We start from the raw sequence: 23,664 nt of genomic DNA on the forward strand, positions 1-23,664 counted from the left end.
GGGATGGATGATGGATGGAGGGATGGATGGATGGACGGACGGACGGAGGGATGGATGGAGGGATGGATGGAGGGATGGATGGAGGGATGGATGGATGGAGGGATGAATGGAGGGATGGATGGATGGAGGGATGGATGGAGGGATGGATGGATGGAGGGATGAATGGAGGGATGGATGGATGGAGGGATGGATGGAGGGATGGATGGATGGAGGGATGGATGGAGGGATGGATGGATGATGGATGGAGGGATGGATGGATGGACGGAGGGAGGGATGGATGGATGGAGGGATGGATGGATGGATGGATGGATGGATGGATGGATGGATGGATGATGGATGGATGGATGGATGGATGGATGGATGGATGGATGGATGGATGGACGGAGGGATGGATGGAGGGATGGAGGGATGGATGGATGATGGATGGACGGACGGACGGAGGGATGGATGGATGGATGGATGGATGGATGGATGGATGGATGGACGGACAGACGGACAATCTACGGCACCGTGCGCACTCTCTGGGCTTCAGTCAGGGTTAGGCTCAGGATTGGGTCACCCCTGCGCCCCGGCTCCCCTCGGGGCCGACACCTCCCGGGACCCCGCTCCCCGCATGTCACCAGCGCGTCCCCCGCAGCTCCCGCGCCCTTTCTGGGGGAAGCAGGGAGGGAGGGGATGGCCGAAGGGGCTGCCCCGTTCCCCGGCAGCGCTCGGGTTCCTCGGAGCCCTCCCTGACCCCTCCGCGCTGCCCGGCTCGGCCGCTTTCTCCCCAAAGCGGCGGCGGGGCGGGATCCGCGCCCCGGGCAGCGCGGGGGATGCTCGGCCGGGCCGCCCCGCATCCCCCCGGCCCAGCCCGGCCCCCCACTCACCTCCTCATGCCGGCGGGCCCTTAGCGCAGCCCGGGAGGCCGAGCCGGGCGCCGCATCCTGCGCTGCCGCCCGGACAATGCGGGGCGGCGCGGCGGCCCCGGGCGGGCGGCGGGGGCTGGGGCCGGGCTGGGGCTGGGGCTGGGGCCGGGGCCGGGGCCGGGGCCGCGGCCAGGGCCTGGGCTGGGGCTGCCCCCCGCCTCCCACCGCCCACCGCCCACCGCCCACCGCCCACCGCCCACTGCCCGCCCCCGAGGCGCGGCGGGGCGGAGCGGGGATGGCGAGGGGCAGCGGCCGGCAGAGATCGCGGCGGCTCCGCGCACCCCGGATCCGACCCCCAGCGTCCCAGCGCAAGCGCCAGCGTCCCGGCAGCCGCGCAACCCGAGCCCTTGCACCCCCGGATCCGTGTACCCCAATCCCCTGCACCCCAGCACCCCGGCATCCGTGTACCCCAATCCCCTGGAGCCCCGGATCCGTGTACCCCAATCCTCTGCACCCCAGCACCCCGGCATCCGTGTACCCCAATCCCCTGGAGCCCCGGATCCGTGTACCCCAATCCTCTGCACCCCAGCACCCCGGCATCCGTGTACCCCAATCCCCTGCACCCCAGGATCCCAATATCCGTGTACCCCAATCCTCTGCACCCCAGGATCCCGGCATTCGTGTACCCCAATCCTCTGCACCCCAGGATCCGTGTACCCCAATCCCCTGCACCCCAACACTCCTCACCCTGTCCCCATCCCCCTAACCCTCTGTTCCCCAATGTCCCTCTCCCCATCTCCCGTCTTCCCTGCACCCCAACCCCTGGCACCCCAACACCCCCTGAACCTCAAAATCCCTGAGCCCTGCACCCCAACACCCCCGACCCTGCACCCCAAACACCCCCGACCCTGCACCCCAAACACCCCCGACCCTGCACCCCAACACCCCCGACCCTGCACCCCAAACACCCCTGACCCTGCACCCCAAGACCCCTGCCCCTGTTTCCCCCACGCTGCCCCTGCACCCCAACCCCAGCCCCGAGGCTGCAGCCCAGCCCCGCAGGGAGCCCTGCTCGGGGCCGGCTCCTGCTCAGCTGCCGAGCCGAAATCCCAAATGCCTGGAATATTTTCCTGCTATTAGCTTACCATGCAGAAATAAAGCAGTTGCCCCAAGGATCGTGTGTCCCGGGGACGTGGCCATGGGACAAGCTGTTTGTCAGGGCATTATCCACCCCTCAAACACCCCATATCCACCCCTCAAACACCCCATATCCACCCCCTGAAACCCCCATATCCACCCCTCAAACACCTCATATCCACCCCTCAAACACCCCATATCCACCCCCTGAAACCCCCATATCCACCCCTAAAAAAATCCCAATATCCACCCCTAAAAAAATCCCAATATCCACCCGTAAAAAATCCCCATATCCACCCCCTGAAACCCCCACATCCACCCCTCAAATACCCCATATCCACCCCGTGAAACCCACATACCCACTCCTAAAAAATCCCAATATCCACCCCCTGAAACCCACATATCCACTCCTAAAAAATCCCAAAATCCATCCCCTGAAACCCACATATCCACTCCTAAAAAATCCCAATATCCACCCGTAAAAAATCCCCATATCCACCCCCTGAAACCCCCACATCCACCCCTCAAATACCCCATATCCAGCCCCTGAAACCCACATACCCACTCCTAAAAAATCCCAATATCCACCCCCTGAAACCCCCATATCCACCCCCTGAAACCCCCATATCCACTCCTAAAAAATCCCAATATCCTCCCCTGAAAACCCCATATCCCCTGCAAACTCTGCTCTTTGGGATCAGCTGGGCTGCAGCTCCAGGCAAAAAAAAAAATTCTGGTTCTCCAGCCCTAAAATTCCCCCTTTTTTGGGTGGATTTTCCCCAAGAATGCCTTGCAGCTGCCTCGCTTTTGCCCTCAGAACCCCTGATCTGTTTTAATTAACCAGCCCAGGCTTTTCCCTGATGGATTCACATCGTGGCATCATTCCCTCATCCCAACATTGTCACGTCCCTGAGTAATTAGGGAATATTTTTCTTTTCAGGGACAGAATTGGAATATTTTTCAATTTTCAAAATTCAACATTTGAATATTGAATATTTTTCAATTCAAGGGCAGAATTCCCTGTCCTTGAATTCCATCTGTCCTTTTCAGGTGTTGGAGCTGCAGAAATCTCTGCCTGGGCCCTCCTGGATGACACAGTCACCTCGATTAATTAATGAATGAATTAATTAGCCTCCAGCAGCAGATTCTGCAGAGCCAGAACTCACAGGACTCTGACTTTGGCTGTCCCCAAACCAGAATCTGGTGGCACTAATCCCAGAGAGCCATAAAAGCAGCTGTAAAACCACATTTACTGGTTTCACTAGGTACAAACTGCCTTTTATTAAACTGGGAAATTTGGATTTCTGGCTCTGCCTGGAGAGTTCAGCCTCACCTCATTAACCAAGGAAAAGCTGGGTGGGAACTGAGGGGGTCAGTTTTATTTTCACTAATCACTCCCCACGATTCCTCCAAAAAATAAACCCCTAATCAAAAGTCCCAATCCGTTAATTATTCCCGTTTGACCAGCAATAGGAGCCATCAGCAGAAATCCGTGCTGACACTTTCTCCTCAGGAGCTCCGGGGTTTCTCTCCTCCCACAGGGCAGCGGGAATTCCACGGCTCACTCTGGCCTTTCAAACCAAAATATGATAATTCCAGGGCTGTGCACATGGGATTTCTGCTGCTGGTTCACGGAGGGGTGACGCCTCCCTCTGGGTGCCTTTTTGGGGCCACCCTAAAATCAGAGGCCAGAGAGAATTTCGGGAATAAAAAAGCGGTTTGTTTGTGTTTATTGAAGGGCCTTCGGGCGGATTTTGGGCAGGCAAAACTCAAAAAAAAAAAAATTGACAAGGGGTCATGGGTTTTCCTATTTTCATAAGTTTGGTCCAGAAGAAGGAGAAGGAAAAGGAGGAGGAGGAGGAGAAGGGGAAGGGGAAGGGGAAGGGGAAGGGGAAGGGGAAGGGGAAGGGGAAGGGGAAGGAGGAGGAGGAAAAGGAGGAGGAGGAGAAGGAGAAGGAGAAGGAGAAGGAGAAGGAGAAGGAGAAGGAGAAGGAGAAGGAGAAGGAGAAGGAGAAGGAGAAGGAGAAGGAGAAGGAGAAGGAGAAGGAGGAGGAGAAGGAGAAGGAGAAGGAGGACGAGGACGAGGACGAGGAGAAGAAGGAGAAGGAGAAGGAGGAGGAGGAGGAGGAGAAGGAGAAGGAGAAGGAGAAGGAGAAGGAGGAGGAGGAGGAGGAGGAGACAAGGAGGAGGAGGAGAAAAGGAGAAGGAGGAGGAGGAGGAGGAGGAGGAGGAGAAGGAGAAGGAGAAAAGGAGAAGGAGGAGGAGGAGGAGGAGGAGAAGGAGAAGGAGAAGAAGAAGGAGAAGGAGAAGGAGGAGGAGGAGGAGGAGGAGGAGAAGGAGAAGGAGAAAAGGAGAAGGAGGAGGAGGAGGAGGAGGAGAAGGAGAAGGAGAAGGAGAAGGAGAAAAGGAGAAGGAGAAGGAGGAGGAGGAGGAGACGACACTGTGGGAGCTGCTGTTGCTCTTCTGCTCCAAACATCAGACCTTGATTCCAGAAATCTTTTCGGCAGGGACTAAACAGAGGGCAAAGAGCCTTGTCGTGCATTTTGGGGACCGCCCCGTGCCACCCACCGCTGTAATAAACCTAATAAACATCATTGCAATTCTAATTTTAACTAATCAGAGGATCTTTGTTCACAATTTTTGGTTTTGACGACTCCACCCCCCAGCAGTGATTAAAACTCTTCCCAGGCCCCAGCTCCCTCCTCCAGCCTGACAACGTCAATCCACAAATTATTTTAAAGCTCTGTGCCGGGTGATTTATGCCCTGCAAGGCCCGAGCTATTTCCATTTATCTGATTTATTAATCTTACATAAAATTACTGAGAGCTGCTGATTTATTTGCAGGACCTTTGCTGCTTTCTCCCAGTATTGCATTTGTTTGTTTGTTTGTTTGTTCTGGGTTTTTGTTTGGTTAGGGTTGGGATTAAATGTGGAAGAGATGGTATTTTTGCTTATTATTTTTTATTTATATGACATGTATAAAAATGTATATATTTATATGAGTAATATAATATAATGTTATATATTTATTACATATTAATATAAATATATGATCTAATATATAATATAATATAATATAATATAATATAATATAATATAATATAATATAATATAATATAATGTAATATAATATAATATAATGTAATATAAGTAATATATTATATAATATATTACATATAAGGTAATATAATACATCATTTATTTATATTACATTAATAAATTTATATTTTTAAAAAGTTGTGGATTTTACAGTGCTTTATTAACAAGTGATTAAATTAAATTTATCTCTTGCTACAAAGTTTTTAAAGGGTAAACTGTAATTAAGAAGAGACACTTCAATTATTTTACTATAAGCATAAAAACAAATTACTTTGCTTGCATTGTGAGCTTTTTTATCTAATTACACTCTACTACTCAAATTTATGAAGAAGAAGGTGAAGAAGAAGGAGTAGGTACTGCTTTAAAACTTCTGTCTTGTTTTATAATTATTACTATATATTAATATATACAACATATATAATATGTAATTGTATAATTATATCTTTAATATTATAAAATATATAATTATATATTTAATATATATTAATATATAAATATTACTATTCTAAAAAAATTAAGTTTTCTATTTTGTGATATTGCACACTTCTGATTAAACTAGACACTGGTAAATGAGCAGGAATTGGGGGATGTGGCACGAGGAATATTTCCCTGCAGAAATAAAAGAGTTGCCCCAAGGATCACATGGGACATCTTTATTATTTTATTATTTATTCATTATTTATTATTTATTTTAATATTTATTTTTTAATTTTTTCTATATCAGCATTGATTTTTATTTTATTGGTTTGTTGTTATTTATTATTATTTTATTGATTTTTATTATTTTATTTTCCTTTTTTTTTAAATTTATTTAATCATTTTATTATCCACCCCCCTGAAAACTGGAATATTTTCCAGGCTTAGTACCGGTTTTAGCAAGAACAGACCCCGCGTTTGTCACACGAGGGGCGGCACCGTCCCCTCCCCAGGCTTTGGTGCCCTCGGGGGTTGCTGGGGACCCCCGGGACCCCCCGGCTCTGCCCGGAGCACAAAGGGGAATTTAACAGCTCCGGGTTTAACAGCTCTGAGTTTAACAGATCCGGGTTTAAAACAGATCCGGGTTTAACAACAGCTTCGGGTTTAACAGCTCTGAGTTTAACAGATCCGGGTTTAAAACAGATCCGAGTTTAAAACAGCTCCGGGTTTAACAGCTCTGAGTTTAACAGATCCGGGTTTAAAACAGATCCGAGTTTAAAACAGCTCTGAGTTTAACAGCTCTGAGTTTAACAGATCCGGGTTTAAAACAGATCCGGGTTTAACAACAGCTTCGGGTTTAACAGCTCTGAGTTTAACAGCTCCGGGTTTAACAGATCCGGGTTTAAAACAGATCCGGGTTTAACAGCTCCGAGTTTAACAGATCCGGGTTTAAAACAGCTCCGGGTTTAAAACAGCTCCGGGTTTAAAACAGCTCCGGGTTTAACAACAGCTCCGGGTTTAAAACAGCTCCGGGTTTAACAGATCCGGGTTTAAAACAGCTCCGGGTTTAACAGCAGCTCCGGGTTTAACAGATCCGGGTTTAACAAATCCGGGTTTAACAGCAGCTCCGGGTTTAACAGCTCCGGGTTTAACAACAGCTCCGGGTTTAACAGATCCGGGTTTAACAGCAGCTCCGGGTTTAACAGCTCCGGGTTTAACAAATCCGGGTTTAACAGCAGCTCCGGCTGCCACATCTGGTTGTGCTTAAAACCCCCCGGGGCTGACGGGAGCTTCTCCAGCCAGGCCTAAACTGGGGCTGGGCTGGGGCTGGGGCTGGGGAGGGTCCCTGGGCTCAGCGGCCCCACTCCCACTCATGCATTGAATTTTAGATTTTGCATTTTTTCGGATTCTGCGCTGCTTTAGGCTGCAGTTCTGAGATTCGTCTTGCGATGCCTCAGGTTTCAGCTTTATCGGTTTTATGTTTTTTCAGATTTTGCGCTGCCCGAGGTGGATCCGTTGGGGAGATCCTTTTAATAAATCCCCGCTTTATTCCTTAACTCTGTCCAGTCTCTGTTCTAGTTCAGCCTTCCCAAGGCATCACCGCTTCAATTTAACCCATCCCTGAGCCTGCCTCAGTTTCCCTTTCTCAGTGTGAAGGGAATTAACCCCAGCTCCTCCCTGAGCCTGCCTCAGTTTCCCTCCCTCTCTCTGTGTGAGGATGTGACCCTCAGCGTGCTCAGTGGTCCTGGGTAGCCCCACAGGTGATCCCCGAGCCCCAGAGCACCCCAGGGACCCTCCTCACCCCCCCCAAAAAAAGCAGAAGCTCCATTCACAGCTTTATTTACCCAATAAAATCCCTGTCCGTGCCGAGGAGCTCCTGCAAGGGGAGCAGGGAGAGCAGCTCTTTGTTCAACCCCGTTTGTACAAGGAAATTCTCAGTTCAGCCCTGAGATCCCCCTCGCCCCGGGGCAAACACATCCCCTTAATTAAAAACAAAAATAGTCCCATGGATGTGAGAACAATCCGGGGGTGAGCCACCAGCACGGAGCTTGGGGCTGGCTCTGGCTGCGGGTTTAATCCCCAAAAATTCCCCCAAAGTTCTCCCCAAATTTCCCCCAAATTTCCCCTAAATTCTCCCCCAAATTTCTCCCAAATTCTCCCCAAATTTTCCCCAAATTCCCCCTAATTTTCCCCCAAAATCCCCCCAAATCCCCCCAAAATTCCCCATTCAGGAGCACTGGCCACGGACCCAGGGCTGCCTGCGAAGGCAGAAAGGGAGGAGATTTATCCGGAGAGGCCAAATCCACTCAGAGGAGCTTTAGGGGCCATAAATGAATCGCTCAGGGGATGCTGTGATGGCCACAGGAAGCAGCTCCGTATTTCCCGGGGTTTCTGGGCTTTTTCTGCCTCATGGTCTCACGGTCCTGGGGGGGCTGAGACCAAAATCAAAGCCTCAGCTCGTGGGGTGGGATTTAAAGAGGTGCTGGGCCCCCTTTTCCCACCCACGAGGGCCCCGTTGTGCTGCCACCAACCCTCAGGGATTTGGGACCAGAGGTGGAGTCCAACCCTCAGCAAAGGCAGATCCCTGAGGATCTCTGCATCCCAATTCCACACCCCAATCCCAATCCCAATCCCAATTCCCAATCCCAATTCCAATTCCCAATTCCAATTCCAATTCCAATTCCACATCCCAATCCCAATCCCAATCCCAATTCCAATTCCAATCCCAATTCCAATCCCAATCCCAATTCCCAATCCCAATTCCCAATTCCAATTCCAATCCCAATTCCCAATTCCAATTCCAATCCCAATCCCAATTCCCAATCCCAATCCCAATTCCCAATTCCAGCCTGCTGAGCTGTGTCCCATGTGGCTGCAGCAGCTCCTCAGAACCAGGAACCGCAAGTGCAAACCTGATTTTATTTTAGAATAAATCAATTTTATTTTATTAATAATTTTGTTGGCTTGACCCCATTCACAAAGAATTGCATCCCAATAAAAACAGAGTGGAAAAAACAGCAAATAACCACAAATCTGCCTTTTTTTTTTTTTTTTTTTTTTTTTACTCCTTTCATCCCTCCGACTCCTGCCTGGTTCCTCACCCTGCTTTTCATTTTCAGCCAATGGAATATTTCCACCTGAAGTGAAAAGCTGGATTTTCTCCCGGAGGATTTGGTCCCACAGAGCCGTGGGACTCACCAGGGTGGAGCTTCCCCGAGGATGCCGCAGCACAGGGGGGAACCCTGGGCGGTCAAACAACATCTGTGCAGCCCCAGCACAAAAATCCCTCCCCACCCTTTTTTTTTCCCCAGTTTTTATTTTTCTTTTTTTTTTTTCCAGGGGGCCCAAAATAAATTCCTTGGCACAAGCGGCCCCAGGAAACACCAGCCGGGGTCGGAGCTCCGCGTGTGAAGCAGAGCGCAGCGACGGCCGCGCTCCTCCTGCGTCTGCGTGGGGCCAAGCTCGGGGATGGGGTCTCACAGCCCCTTCCCCCGAGCCTTAAACTGGCTTAATTTAAACCTGGCTTAGTGCCGTGGAGAGCTGCAGCGGAAGAAGGGCATGGGATGCCCACAGATGAGGGGATCCCCCTGGAAAATGGGGTGAATTTTCAGAGATTCTGAGACTCCTCCTCGTGGAGCCTGATGGGGCTCCCCGCAACCCAGAGCAGGGCTTTAACCTCAGAGACGTCCCCAAATTTTGTCATTAGAGGCTCGTTTGCCCCTTGTGCTTAACCCCAGCAGTTTCTAAACGCTCCCAGTCCCCTTCCCGCAGCACGGCCGAGCCCCAACGGGAGCACAATGGAGTCTTGTTTCTGGTAACCCGAGATGCCTCAGCCCCAGCTCTTTAATTTTAGACTCCACCACCACCACGCTTGCATTCCTCAGCACTACAATGGCAGATATTTATACTCTGGAATGCAGAGCCCAGCGCTAATTTAGCAGGGCTGGGTAAGCCGGGGCTGCTCCCCAACACGGGCTCTCACCCCAGACAGAATTGGAGCAGGCAGAGTTTTATGGGTTTACAAATCTTGGCGGTTGTTTGCCGGCCCCTGCGCGTCCCCGTAAAAGTAAAATAATGCTCAGCGGGCAGATGGACAAACCAGCTGGGATGGGTGGCAGAGGGAGCGTGGCCGCAGCCGGACACTGCCTGAGGAACAGGCTCTGACCTCCACTGAGGGCCACCTGGAGTGGTGGAATGGTTGGAAGGGACCTCGGAGGACACCTGGTTAGAATGTCAAACCTGGAATGGTTGGAAGGGACCTCGGAGGTCACCTGGTTAGAATGTCAAACCTGGAATGGTTGGAAGGGACCTCGGAGGTCACCTGGTTAGAATGTCAAACCTGGAATGGCTGGAAGGGACCTCGGAGGTCACCTGGTTAGAATGTCAAACCTGGAATGGTTGGAAGGGACCTCGGAGGTCACCTGGTTAGAATGTCAAACCTGGAATGGTTGGAAGGGACCTCGGAGGTCACCTGGTTAGAATGTCAAGCCCAGCAAAGGTCCAGCTGGGTGCTGTGTCCATCACCTGGACGCAGGAGAGGCCTGATGAGGTGTGCAGGGCGTGAGGGACCTGCAGAGGCTGGTTTAGCCCATCATTAGCTGGTGTGGTTGTGGGTGTCCCATGTCCCAGGTCCATGCAATGCCAAAAGGTCTGTTTCATAATGCTCAGCGTGATTCTTCTAGATTTTTCTTTTATAACCCTCAGCATGGTTCTTCTAGATTCTTCTAGCAAGCATTTCCTTGGGAAGGGCCTTCTGGCTGCGCCCCAATCTGCTCCAAAGGGGTGACCTCCCTCTGCTTCACCAGCACACCCAACGCTGTGAGAAACCCAACTCCAGAGAAACGAAAAATCCTTGAAATATCCCCAGCATGGCTGATGAGGCCGGAGCTCTACAGAACCCTCACAGCAGCTCCGTCTTTGCTTTCTCCCCTGCAGCAGAGGGCAAGGACACAGCTCCGGACGCTCTGGTGGCCTTCCCTGAGGGAGGACGCTGCAGGACAGCCACAGCATGGTCTCTGTCCCAGGGCTGGGCACCTGAGCCTGGCTGCCCACTGGTGAGGAAGCCAGAAGAGCGGCCCGAGCCCAGAGGGTCGGCGGGTGGCGGCTTATTGAGAGAGGAGCAGCATTAGCAGATAAGGGAGGAGGTCAGCGCTGCGCAGCGAAATCCTTGACCTGCTGTTTAAAAGGTCGGGCAGAGTTCAATGGACTACTCCAGGTCAATTCACTCAATTAAAATATTAGAGGCTGGAGGTGGGAGCGGGGAGATGGAGGTGATTGGTGTCTCTTGGTGGTGGAAAGGGATTAGGGGTGGTGTTGGAGCGTCCTGGTGGGCAGAGGAACGTGCTGCAAGATGCAAGAGGCAGAGACTGATTCCCAAACGGGAGCGCCCGTGACCGCGTTCACAGGGGTCCTTGGGCGGGGGAAGAGACGAGGATCTGACTCCATGTTTCAGAAGGCTGATTTATTATTTTATGGTATATATTACATTAAAACTATACTAAAAGAATAGAAGAAAAGGTTTCATCAGAAGGCTGGCTAAGAATAGAAGAGCAAAGAATGATAACAAAGGCTTCTATCTCGGACAGAGTCTGAGCCAGCTGACTGTGATTGGCCATTAATTAGAAACAACCACATGAGACCAATCCCAGATGGACCTGTTGCATTCCACAGCAGCAGATAACCATCTGTAAACAATGTAAATTGTTTACAGATAATATACAATATTACAGGAAACAATGTAAATTGTTTACATTTTGCTCCTGAGGCCTCTCAGCTTCTCAGGAGGAAAAAATCCTAAGGAAAGGATTTTCCATAAAAGACGTCTGCGACAATCGTGGAATCGCTGAGGTTGGAAAATCCCTCCAGGATCATCGAATTAACCCAGGAGTGTCACCCCCCCATCACCACCCTACATCCACCCCAAAGTGTGGTTTGGGCGTGGTGAGACAAAACCTCTGGCCATGAACCCAGCGGTCAGCAGAGCTCATCCCAGACTCAGGAGCCCAAACTCTGTAGATGCCACTGGGGGATAAGAGGGGACAATCCATGGACCTCCACGTCCTCGTGTCCCACCACCAGCCCTGGAACGCCGCCGTGCAGGGACCAAGCAGCAAAGCAGGGGTGACACCTGCCAGAACCATCTCCCCATAAATATTTGAGAAGGGTTTGAACAAAGCCCCGTGTGGAGGGTCTGCATTGTGGGGTTTTTTTCCATGTCCATAAATCACTGCTCTCTGTGGCCCCCGCCCAGGCCCTACACAACTTGGGGTAGGTTATTGATAGGACTCTGGGCTCTTTCAGGCAGCTCTGGGTTCCCATCCCAACCCCAAAAATGATCCCAGGACTGCCTCCACCCCACACTGTTCTGGGGTTTGTGGAACAACACCCAGGTCCTTCCCTGTGGGGCTGGAGGGCTCTTCCCTGAGCCTGGAGGGTCTGCATTGTGGGTTTTTTTCCATGTCCATAAATCACTGCTCTCTGTGGCCCCTGCACAATCCAGTTGTGGTTAAAAATAGAATCTTGGGCTTTTTCAGGTTGATAAAGGAAGCTCTGGGTTCCCATCCCAACCCCAAAAAAGAGCTCGGGAGCTGCCTCCACCCCAAACCATTCTGGGGTTTTTGGAACAACACCCCATGGGGCTGGAGTGGCTGGAGGGCTCTTCCCTGAGTGTGGAGGGTCTGCATTGTGGGGTTTATTTCCACGTCCATAAATCACTGCTCTCTGTGGCCCCTGCCCAGGCCCTACACAATTCATTATAAATAGGGTTGGGTTATAAATAGGATCCTGGGCCCTGGCAGGTTGATAAAGGATAAATGGGATCCTGGGCCCTGGCAGGTTGATAAAGGATAAATGGGATCCTGGGCCCTGGCAGGTTGATAAAGACCCAGGGGAATGGAGCAGCAGGGAGGCCTCAGGACCACACCACCCTTCCATGGCCTGTCAGGATTCAGAACTCTGCTGCTGCTGGGCACGGATTAGCCAGCCCTGGCAACGAGCAGCCCTAAATGGGGACTAAAAACCCCACAACTGCTCCACCCCTGCTTCCTGACAGGGCAGGGCCCAGGGAGCCACAGAGACACAGCTGGTAGCCCACTCGTGGTGGACTTTGTGGGAGCCCGGGTGAGGTGGGTGGGAGCCCAGGTGATCCCGTGGGGTTTGGGGCCATTGGGGTCCCAGCCTGGGTCTGGGGCTGTGGTGATCCCGTGGGGTTTGGGGCTGTTGGGGCTTGGAGCTGTGGTGATCCTGTGGGGTTTGGAGTCATGGTGATCCCATCCCAGGGTTCAGGGTTTGGGATCCCAGCCTGGGTTTGGGGCCATGGTGATCCCACGGGGTTTGGGGCCGTGGTGATCCCATCCCAGGGTCCAGCCCCTCCTGCTGCAGGACCAGCACCAGGCCCACCCCAGAGCCTCCTCCCAGCCCCAGGAGGGCTCCAGTGGCCCCTGCAGCCCCTTGCCCACCCCCAGGACCCCCAAACCCAACCCAGGGCAGGGAACTTCCCCCAGCAGAGCCAGCCCAAGTCGGCCCCAGCGCTGCCTTAACAGCTCCAGCGATAAAAAACCCCTTTATTGGAAACACATGGGGGATTTATGGGGGACATCAAAGTGGGAAGGAGCTTTACACAGCAAAGGGCAGATCCAGCAGAAGGCATCTGCTTTTCCAGCAGGCGGAGGGCTCGGGGCGACCCCACAAACCTGAGGGGTTTGGAGCGACCCCACAAACCTGAGGGGTTCGGGGCCACCCCACAAACCTGAGGGGTTTGGAGCGACCCCACAAACCTGAGGGGCTCGGGGCAACCCCACAAACCTGAGGGGTTCGGGGCGACCCCACAAACCTGAGGGGTTCGGGGCCACCCCACAAACCTGAGGGGTTTGGAGTGGCCCCACAAACCTGAGGGGCTCGGGGCGACCCCACAAACCTGAGGGGTTTGGAGCGACCCCACAAACCTGAGGGGTTCGGGGCCACCCCACAAACCTGAGGGGTTCAGGGTGACCCCAAAAACTGGTGGGGAGCTGCTCCTTTCATTCCATCCTTGGGGGTGAAGGCAGGGTTGGCAAAACAAAACCTGTAAAACATGTAAAACCCACAAAACATGAAAAACCCACAAAACGTGTAAAACCCACAAAACATGAAAAACCCACAAAACATGTAAAACATGTAAAACCCACAAAACATGTAAAACCCACAAAACCTGTAAAACATGTAAAACCCACAAAACATGTAAAACCCATAAAACATGTAAAACCCACAAAACCTGTAAAACCCATAAAACATGAAAAACACAGAGTAGGGAGACAAAACTATTCCTTCTCTAGCTGGGGACCGAGGACAAATAATCCAAATTCCAGCCCCAAGAGCACAAACAACGTGGGCTGAAGACAGAAAAACAAGGATGGGACTGCATAACCTAAAGCTGTAATTGGATAATTAACTCCAATATGCAAATGGAGCAGAACTTATAAAAGTGACAGACCCCGTGGCTGTTTGTGCATTTTGTGACAGGGACGTGGTGGCCTTTACTGGGCAATTCCTTTTTGTCCCAGCTGCCTTGTAAGGGCTGATGGATGATGCTCATCAAGGAGGGAGCAATTAAACATATTCAATATAATAAATATATTCAATATATTCAACATATCAAGTGTAGTAAAATAGATTAAGTGGATTAAATATAATAAACAGATTAAATATATGTTAAAATGTATTTTCAAAAAGATTATAAAATATATTTAAAGCTGATGGATGATGCTTGCCATGGAGGGAGCGAGTAAATATATTAAATATATTAAATATATTAAATAGATTCAATAGATTCAATATATCAACTATATTAAAATATATTCAATTGATTCAATTGATTCAATAGATTCACTATATTTTAAAATATATTAAACAATCTATAATAAAATACATTTAAAGCTGTTGGATGACATCATGGAGGGAGTGATGAAATATAGTAAATATATGAAATATATTAAATAGATCAACTATATTAAACTATATTAAATAGATTTAACATAGTCAATATAGTCAATAGAATAAATAGATTAAGTAGATTAAATAAATAAAATATATTATATGTATTTTAAAAATATATAAAAATCTATTTTAAATTCTATTTTAAAAAACCTCTTATAAAACACATTTAGAGCTGATGGATGATCTCGTCACGGAGGGAGCGCCGCTGTCACTTCTGTCCCTCCTCAACCTCGATTTATCTTCTTTACAGCGGGGCTGCGGAGCCGGCACCATCTGCGGCCCCACAAATGCAATTATGGGGGAAAAAAGGGAAAATTGGAGCCTCCCCGCTCCCAAATTTCATCCAAACCTCGCAGAGGAACCCGGAATTACTCCCCGCACTCCAGGGACCTCCCGCTGCAGAGGGGTTTTTTTATTTTAAGGATAATTACAGGAATTTGCAAGGCTGATTTTCTCATTTTCTCCCCCCTCCCCCTCCTCAAAAAGAAAAAAAAAAAAAAAACCAACCAAAAAAAAACCCAACAAAAAGCAGAGTGAAATTGAAATTGATCTGCGGAGCTGGCCAGGGGTAATTTAATCAGAAAAACCTCTCTGCTGGCATTAATTTGGGGGGTTTTTTAACCCCAAGGTCCTAAATTAAACACGAGGATGCTGGGGTTGGAGAGGATCCTAAATTAAATTAAACGGGAGGATTTTGGGGTGGGAACAGATCCTAAATAAAATGGGAGGATTTTGGGGTGGGAATGGGTCTTAAATTAAATTAAACGGGAGGATTTTGGGGTGGGAACAGATCCTAAGTTAAATACAAGAGTGTTGGGGTGGGAATAGGATCTAAATTAAATGGGAGGATGCTGGGGTGGGAACAGATCCTAAATAAAACAAAAAAAATTTGGGATGGGAATAGATCCTAAATTAAATTAAATGGGAGGATTTTGAGGTGGGAACGGGAGCTGTGGGACTTCAGCCAGAAATCCAGAACCTCTCCCCAGCCCCTATGGAGCAGAAAATGAGAAAAATGTCATTTATAACCCACCCAAGTCCTTAATTACTGCCTGTGCCAGGGCTGGATCCCCTCTGCTCTATGAAATTCTGTGTGGAATAAGGGAACTAAAGCCAGATTTCTATTTTATTTTGGATTTTTTTTTCCCCCCAAAGTTCACCTCTCCTCACCACCTTGCATGTCCAGGGGCTGCTTTATGGTTTTACTGGGAATTTGAGGTAAACCCCAGCGAACCCTGGAGCTGCAGCTTCCCCGGCCCTGGAATTGTGGAATATCCCCTGGGAACGTCCAGCGGGCTCCGGCCCCTCCCCGGTGCGGTCAGCGGAGTGTGACCGCCCTGAGAGCTCCGTGACATTCCTGGGATTGTCACCCAGGCTGGGGTGGGAAAGGCACAGCGAGAGTTTCAGAGGCGTTTGGGAGCCCTCGGACCCTGCTGAGCCCCAAAAGCTCCCGTGTGGGATCCGAGGAAAAGCCCAGATTCAAGCCCGGCTTTGCTGCCTCAGCCCAGGCCTGGCTTTGTCACCTCCTCCAGGGGCAGCTGGCACCGGATCGGAGCTGGGATGTGACACCCCAGACACCTCAGGAGTTTAGATTTTATTCATTTACTTTTTATTATATTTGTGATCCTGCAGTTCCTTAGCGTAGAACTCTAAACTCCACGTGCAGTGTTTGTTACTGCGCTCACATTCTGGGCAGGCACAACAATTCCTCTCCAGGCCGGGAATCAAGGACACCTCGCTGCCTCAAAGAAATGTAAACAAAAGTGATTTGGAGGCAGAAAACTTGGGGTAAATTACCTGAAGCTGTAATTGGAACATTAATCCCAATATGCAAATGGACCAAACTTATAAAAGTGTGAAAACCCAGGGTCCATTTTTGGGTGTAGCCCCCTCAAGGGGTGTAGCCCCTCAAGGGGCATTGTGTGCCTGAAATGTACCCGAGGGCCCTTCAATAAATATAAATATAAACAAACCGCTTTTATTCACTAAGTTTTATTCCCTGAATTCTGGGTTCTGTTTTTTGGGAGCCTCAAAAGCTCCACCCGGCCCGGGGCCGTCGCCTCCCGCGGCCTCCGGCGCCTCCTCCCGGGGCCGTGGGAGCAGTGACACTGAGGGACACCGTGCCACCCCTGAGGGGACACGGGGACCGCGACACCGGGCGACACTCCGAGGCCAGCCAGAGTTTTATTTTATTTTATTTTACTGCAGTGTTTTTCGGGGAGATATGGCGTGCACCCTCCTAACCCTTACCTCCTCCCCTCAGCCTTCTCAGCCCTACTCGAGCTTGGAGCCCAGCCCTGCCCCATCCGTCACTGCCCTTCTCCCCTCCCCAGCCCAGGTCTGTCCCATCCCTTGACAGTGCCAAGTGCCTCCTTCAAACTGCCACCAGGAACGTGGAAAACTCCCCAGAAAACTGAGGAGTTTTCTTCTTCTGGGAAAGGGCGACCGTTGTTGTTCGGGGGCCTGTGGCCCGGAGCGGCCGGCTAGCTCCTGAAATTCTGCATTCTCTCAAGCCCATGCTGCCAGCACTGCAAAATCAGGCTGCGGAGTCAGTGCCAAGTGCCTCCTGCAATCTGCCATCACTGGGCTGGTGAGTTTTGTTTGCCAGGGAAAAGGGCCGGTGTTTGTGCCCGTGGCCCGGAGTGGCCGGCTGCCTGCTGAAATTGCACTTTGCGAAATATGCCTGCCAGAGCCAAGCTGGCACCTGTGCCAACTCCAGGTACTTTGACAGTGCCAAGTGCCTCCGGCAATCTGCCATCACCTGTCGGGCTCCAGCCACACTCAACATGGCGGCCGCGGCAGGACTCCGGCAGAGGCGGCGCCGCCGCTCCCTGCCGCGGTTCGCGGGGCTCCGGTGCCGCTGACCCCGCAACCCGTTTTCTCCCGCCGGGAAAAGAAGCAGAAAATGGCGCTGAGAGCGCGGGATCGGCGTCGGGACCGGGTTGAGGCAGCCGGTAAGAGAAATGCCTGTGTGAGGAGCGGGGGATGCTTAAGGGTACCACAACAAAGATGGCGGCTCGGCCGGGAGTGGCTTCTGCCGGTACCAAAGATTGCGGAGAGGAAATCCAGGAGCAATGCCTGCTGGCATCCTGGGCTTGCCAGGCAGGTTTTGTACTTGATCGCAAGGCAGTTTTCCTGCCTGTGCAGGGGGTGAGAACTGGAAAGGGGAGAGAAAAAAAAAAGGTCACTTTTTACGCCACACCCAAGATGGCGGCTGAGGGCGGCACTCACTTGCCCTTCCAATGATGGCGGCGGTGTGCTCATGCGCCGTGGGTAGGGAGAAGGGAGGGCGGTACGGGAAATACCCCGCTCGGGTATTTCTGACGGAAAAGTGCTTTCTCCTGGGTCTGGGCGGCATTGAGGTCACCACGAGTTCCAAATTATCCTTGTGCCTCTCCTGTTGTGACTAAGTCGGCGTTCCCTGAGTGGCTGCAGCTCCCTGCGTGTGGAGGGAAGCCGCCTGTGCTGGAGAATGGGAGGAAGGTCCCTGCTGGTTGCTGTGTCCTCGGTGGGCACAGAACTCTGGCCAGATGGCTTGGTGAGTATTGAAAATGTGAAAAATGCGTATTTTGTGAGTGGCTTTTCGCAAATATTAAAATGAATATTGTACGTGTTGTGTTAGGAAGTAATGCTGTATTAATTCTCTTAAGTAGTGTGTTAAATATAGTTTTAGGTTATAACAAAATGTTAAAATAGAAACGATGCTATGTAGGAGACTTTTTTTAAAGAAAGGACTCGCAGTGAGATAGCAGCCACAGGACACCTAAATCTTTCAGAGAAAAGGCAATATTATAACTAATAATATTGCTCTCTTATTAGAAGAAACGAACTTCTTCCTGGCTCGAAGGCACTGTTAGGATTCAGAGGAAGAAGCTGATGATGACCAGACAGAATCCTGTGTTTGAATGGGATTTATGCATCATGTATGAAGTGTATGAATATGCAACAGGCTGTTGTTTTTAAGGGTTAATCCTTTGTTAACGGGGGTCCTTTTTCTGGCTTATGCTGCCCAGAAAAAGGTACCTGGACGTCTGTAACTCTTTATCTCTATTGTCTCATATTGTCCTAATTTAACTTGTCCAAATTATTATTACTCTAATTGTATTACTATTTTTATAACCATTTAATTACTGTTAAACTTTTAAAATTTTAAAAACAAGTCACAGGGTCAATTCTGCCTCCTTTTCACTGAACTGTTGTAATGAGTCATCAGCTTTTAGCCAGCCTCAGTTCAGTTTCTTTTTCACGAATTTTTTTGGCTGTTTTGATCCTGAACTTGCCAAACCCTTAAGTTTGCTAAATTAACCCTGAGAAGGTTCTGCAAGCCAATGCTGAGGGGGCTGGGGATTGGATAGTTGGGATCTTATGGGGCCCTTCAAGGGTTGGGTTCACCCCCTGATTTTGGTGCCAAGGGAAACCCCAAGTTAACACGGATCAAAATAGGAAACAGTTCCCTGCTAGCAGAAAAATGAGCTTCCTTTGAATGTCTGGAATAAAAGCACTGGGAAAGGGCACTTTTTAATTCGATTTGGTGCCACCTCCCCTTTTTTTTATGGCTAAAACTCCATGGTGAGCAATGCAAGCCAAGAGATGAAATGCAGGAGGATTTGATTCTGCAGTGAGCTTAACTTCCCTTTTCTCCTCTCTTTCAGGACAGGGAGAACCACTGAACTCGTCCTGGCCTTGCCAAGGTGTTTGAGCTGCCAAACCCAAACGGGTCCTGATGATGGAGGACTTAAGAAATTACTCAGTCCAACCAAATGCTTTAAAAAGGGAGATGGTTTGGTTATAAAAATATTTCTGCCTGAGACTGGGAAGAGTTAAACCCCCCAATTCTGCATAACAGCACAAGGATTTTTTAATTCTTTGCCTTTTTTTTTCCCTTCCTTTGAATGGGTTTGTTTGTTTCCCCTTGGAGACTGCACACACAATAGGCAGATTTTTCAATTAAGCCATTTTTTCCCACTTTTAGTCTTCAATGGAGCCCAGGTGCCAATTGTTTGCTGCTTGGTTTCTGCCTTCCCTTTCCTGCCTGCAGCTTAAGCCCTTTCTCTCCTTCCTGCTTTTTGGCCATCACTGGTCATGCAGATGATGCTGATGCAGATGGCTGATAAATAATTATCAAACAGCTTGGGAATGGTCTGTGTCAGGTATCAGTGACATTAAAAAATGCAGTAGATGGACCACCAAGCAATGAATTTAGCAGCAGTTGGACAGTAACCAATCATCTTTCCTTTGAAGCCCTCTTCATAGCATATTTACTTGTAAAGGGAAAGCATTTGGGTTTTATTTTAAAAAATACTACAAAGCACCAACAGCCATGTTAAGTGAGCATGGCAGATGACAAAGACATGGTAATGTTTTTTCTTTTAAACCCCTCACAAGCCCATCCCATGCTGGGGAGGCAGCTCAGCGAGTGTCAGCCCACAGCTGCCATCCTGTGCTCATGGAGAGCCACCTCTGCAGCTGTCCCAGCCTCAGGAAAGCACAGGAGAGGGCTTTACACAGATCAGGGATTAAGCTAGGCCCAGGCTGGGCTCAGCTCAGTCACCGTGGCACTGTTAGAACCTTAAACCCCTTTCCTATCAGATTGATTGATTGATTGTGGTGCAGCCACTGTGTTGCTGTCCATGTGCTCCCCTGCAGCCCAGCCTGGCGTGGTGAGCAGGGCTTGGGGTTCAACATCAAACCAGGAGATAAAACAACAGCTAAAAGCCCTGCCCTGCCGTGTGCCTCCCTGTGCAGCACGGCTGTGAGAGGAGGGTGAGACCCAGTCAGTGGGAGCTCTGTAAAGCAGCTGCAGAGCAGTGATGAGTGCCTGAATCACATCCCCTGCAGCCATCGGGGCACTGAGGGCAGGGAAAGGGAAATAAAAACACAACAGAGCCACCAAGACTGGAGGGTGTGAGGACGAACCCAAACCTGTGCTCTCCAAGAGCTGAGAGAACACATTTCTTAAAGCAAGACATCCAGACTGGAATGGGGGACTTGCACTCTTTCCAGATTTCCCCAGCACCATAACCCATTAAAAACAAACAAAAAAACCCCAAAAGCCATCTGTGGGAATGGGATTCTCCTTTAAGCCTTGCAGAGACTTTCTGCAGCACCCAAAGCACCCTTCCTGTTGCTCTTCCTTCACCACTCAGGGCTGAGCCATGGAGACCTGCTGCTTTTGGACCTGCTGCTTTTGTGTGGGTGTGTGTGGGTGTATTTCAGGGTTTGTTTTTTTTTTTTTAAACCAAGAAAACAATCAATATCATATTTGAAAAAGAACCCCCAGAGCTTTGGGGCAAGTGGGCATAAACGTCAAACAAAACACAAAACAAAGACTGAGCTGCTGAGGGATCTTAGAGCAGCAGTGTGGGGTGGGAGGGAAGAAATGGAGCAGAGAAATTGAAGCCCATCGAGGAGGGTTTATGGACAATGTTTTCACTGCAAGCAGCATTTAAAAAGTGACAGAAATTCAGTGATTTATCAGATCCCAGCCTTGTGAAAGGTGGAGTCAGAGTCTCGTCTCTTCCCTCGTCCTGGGGAGCCTCAAACAGCACCACAGTCAGCGGCTGGAGCTGGTCTGGGCAGCAGCAAATAAAATAAAATAAAAGCTTTAAAAATAGAAAAAATTAAAATAAAAAAAAAATTAAATTAAAAATAAATGAAAAACAAAATTAAAACCATAAAGTGCTGTAAAAGTTCCATAAAAGGTGGTGCAGTAATGCAAGACCCTCAAACACAATCAGTGGCTGGAGCTGGTCTGGGCAGCACCAAATAAAATAAAAAGCTTTAAAAATAGAAAAAATAAAAATAAAATAAAAATTAAAATTAAATTAATTAAAAATTAATGAAAAACAAAATAAAAACCATAAAGTGCTGTAAAAGTTCCATAAAAGGTTGTGCAGTAATGCAAGACCCTCAAACACAATCAGCGGCTTGAGTTGGTCTGGGCAGCAGCAAATAAAATAAAAAGCTTTAAAAATAGAAAAAATAAAAATAAAAAAATAAAATAAAATTAATTAAAAATACATGAAAAACAAAATAAAACCCATAAAGTGCTGTAAAAGTTCCATAAAAGGTGGTGCCGTAATGCAAGACCCTCAAACACAATCAGCGGCTTGAGTTGGTCTGGGCAGCAGCAAATAAAATAAAATAAAAAGCTTTAAAAATAGAAAAAATAAAAATAAAAAAATTTTAAAAAGCATTAAAAATAAAAAAATAAAAAATAAAAACTAAATTAAAAAATATTTAAAATATAAAATAAAAAGCTTTAAAATAGAAAAATGAAAAATAAAAATTAAATTTAAAAAAATGCTTTAAAGATAGAAAAGTGAAAAATAAAAACTAAATAAAAAATAATATTTAAAAAAATAAAAAGTTTTAAAATAGAAAAATGAAAAATAAAAATTAAATAAAAATAAAATAAAAAAATAAAATAAAAAGCTTTAAAAATAGAAAAATGAAAAATAAAAATGAAATAAAAAAATTTAAAAATGAAACAAAAAGCTTTAAAAATAAAAAAAATTAAAATAAAAATTAAATAAAAAAATAAATGCTTTAAAAATAGAAAAATGAAAAATAAAAATTAAAATAAGCTTTAAAAATAAATGAAAAATAAAATTAAAAACTGAAATAAAAATGAAATGAAAAATGAAAAATTAAAAAAAGCTTTAAAAATAGAAAAATTAAAAATAAAAATTTAAAAAAAGCTTTAAAAATAAATGAAAAAATGAAAATGAAAAAACTGAAATAAAAAATTTTAAAAATAATCTTTAAAAATAGAAAAATAAAAAAAATTTAAAAATAAAATAAAAAGCTTCCAAAATAGAAAATGAAAAATAAAAATTAAATTTAAAAAAATTTAAAAAACAAAAAATGCTTTAAAAATAGAAAAATGAAAAATAAAAACGAAATAAAAAATAATATTTAAAAAATAAAATAAAAAGCTTTAAAAATAGAAAAATGAAAAATAAAAATTAAATAAAAATATAAAAAATGAAACAAAAAGCTTTAAAAATAAAAAAATGAAAAATAAAAATGAAATAAAAAATAAAATTAAAAAAATAAAATAAAAAGCTTTAAAATAGAAAAATTAAAAATAAAATGAAAAAAATTAAAAAATAAAACAAAAAGCTTTAAAATAGAAAAATGAAAAATAAAAATTAAATGAAAAATAAAATTTATAAAATAAAATAAAAAGCTTTAAAATAGAAAAATTAAAAATAAAAATTAAATAAAAATTTATTAAAATAAATAAAAAGCTTTAAAAATAGAAAAATGAAAAATAAAAATTAAAAAAAAGCTTTAAAAATAAATGAAAGAATGAAAAAAATGAAAAAACTGAAATAAAAATTTTAAAAATAATCTTTAAAAATAGAAAAATGAAAAATAAAAATTAAATAAAAATATAAAAAATGAAACAAAAAGCTTTAAAAATAAAAAATGAAAAATAAAAATGAAATAAAAAATAAAATTAAAAAAATAAAATAAAAAGCTTTAAAATAGAAAAATTAAAAATAAAATGAAAAAAATTAAAAAATAAAACAAAAAGCTTTAAAATAGAAAAATGAAAAATAAAAATTAAATGAAAAATAAAATTTAAAAAATAAAATAAAAAGCTTTAAAATAGAAAAATTAAAAATAAAAATTAAATAAAAAATTTATAAAAATAAAATAAAAAGCTTTAAAAATAGAAAAATGAAAAATAAAAATTACATTTTAAAAAATTTTAATAAAAAAAGCTTTAAAAATAGAAAAATGAAAAATAAAAACTAAAAAAAATTTAAAAATAAAATAAAAAGCTTTAAAATAGAAAAATGAAAAATAAAAATTAAATGAAAAAAATTTAAAAATAAATCAAAAAAATAAAATAGAAAAATGCAAAATAAAAATGAAATAAAAAATAAAATTAAAAAATGCTTTAAAAATAAAAAGATAAAAAAAATAAATGAAAAATAAAAATTAAATTGAAAAATAAAATTAAAAAATAAAATAAAAAGGTTTAAAAATAGAACAACGAAAAATAAAAACTAAAATTAAAAAAATAAAATTAATTAAAAATAAATGAAAAACAAAATAAAAATCGTAAAGTGCTGTAAAGTGCCGTAAAAGTGCCGTAAAAGGCGGTGCCGTAAAGCGCGACTGTCGTAAAACTGCGGTAAAAGGCGACTGTCGTAAAACTGCCGTAAAGCGCGACTGT

At 46.1% G+C, this 23,664-nt stretch overlaps 1 long non-coding RNA gene across 2 annotated transcripts; it reads left to right on the top strand.

The window, feature by feature from the left end:
- The first annotated feature begins 17,271 nt into the window (after positions 1–17,271).
- Positions 17,272–20,530, top strand: LOC136568021 (uncharacterized). Of its 2 annotated transcripts, XR_010785168.1 has the most exons (3): positions 17,272–17,428; positions 17,886–18,012; positions 19,127–20,530. It is a non-coding gene; the product is annotated as an uncharacterized lncRNA (long non-coding RNA). The 2 variants fall into 2 exon arrangements; XR_010785167.1 differs by lacking the exon at positions 17,272–17,428 and having other exon boundaries at positions 17,641–18,012.
- Positions 20,531–23,664: the final 3,134 nt, after the last annotated feature.

Source organism: Molothrus aeneus, chromosome 30 (assembly GCF_037042795.1).
Source record: "Molothrus aeneus isolate 106 chromosome 30, BPBGC_Maene_1.0, whole genome shotgun sequence".
Lineage (NCBI taxonomy): Eukaryota > Metazoa > Chordata > Aves > Passeriformes > Icteridae > Molothrus > Molothrus aeneus.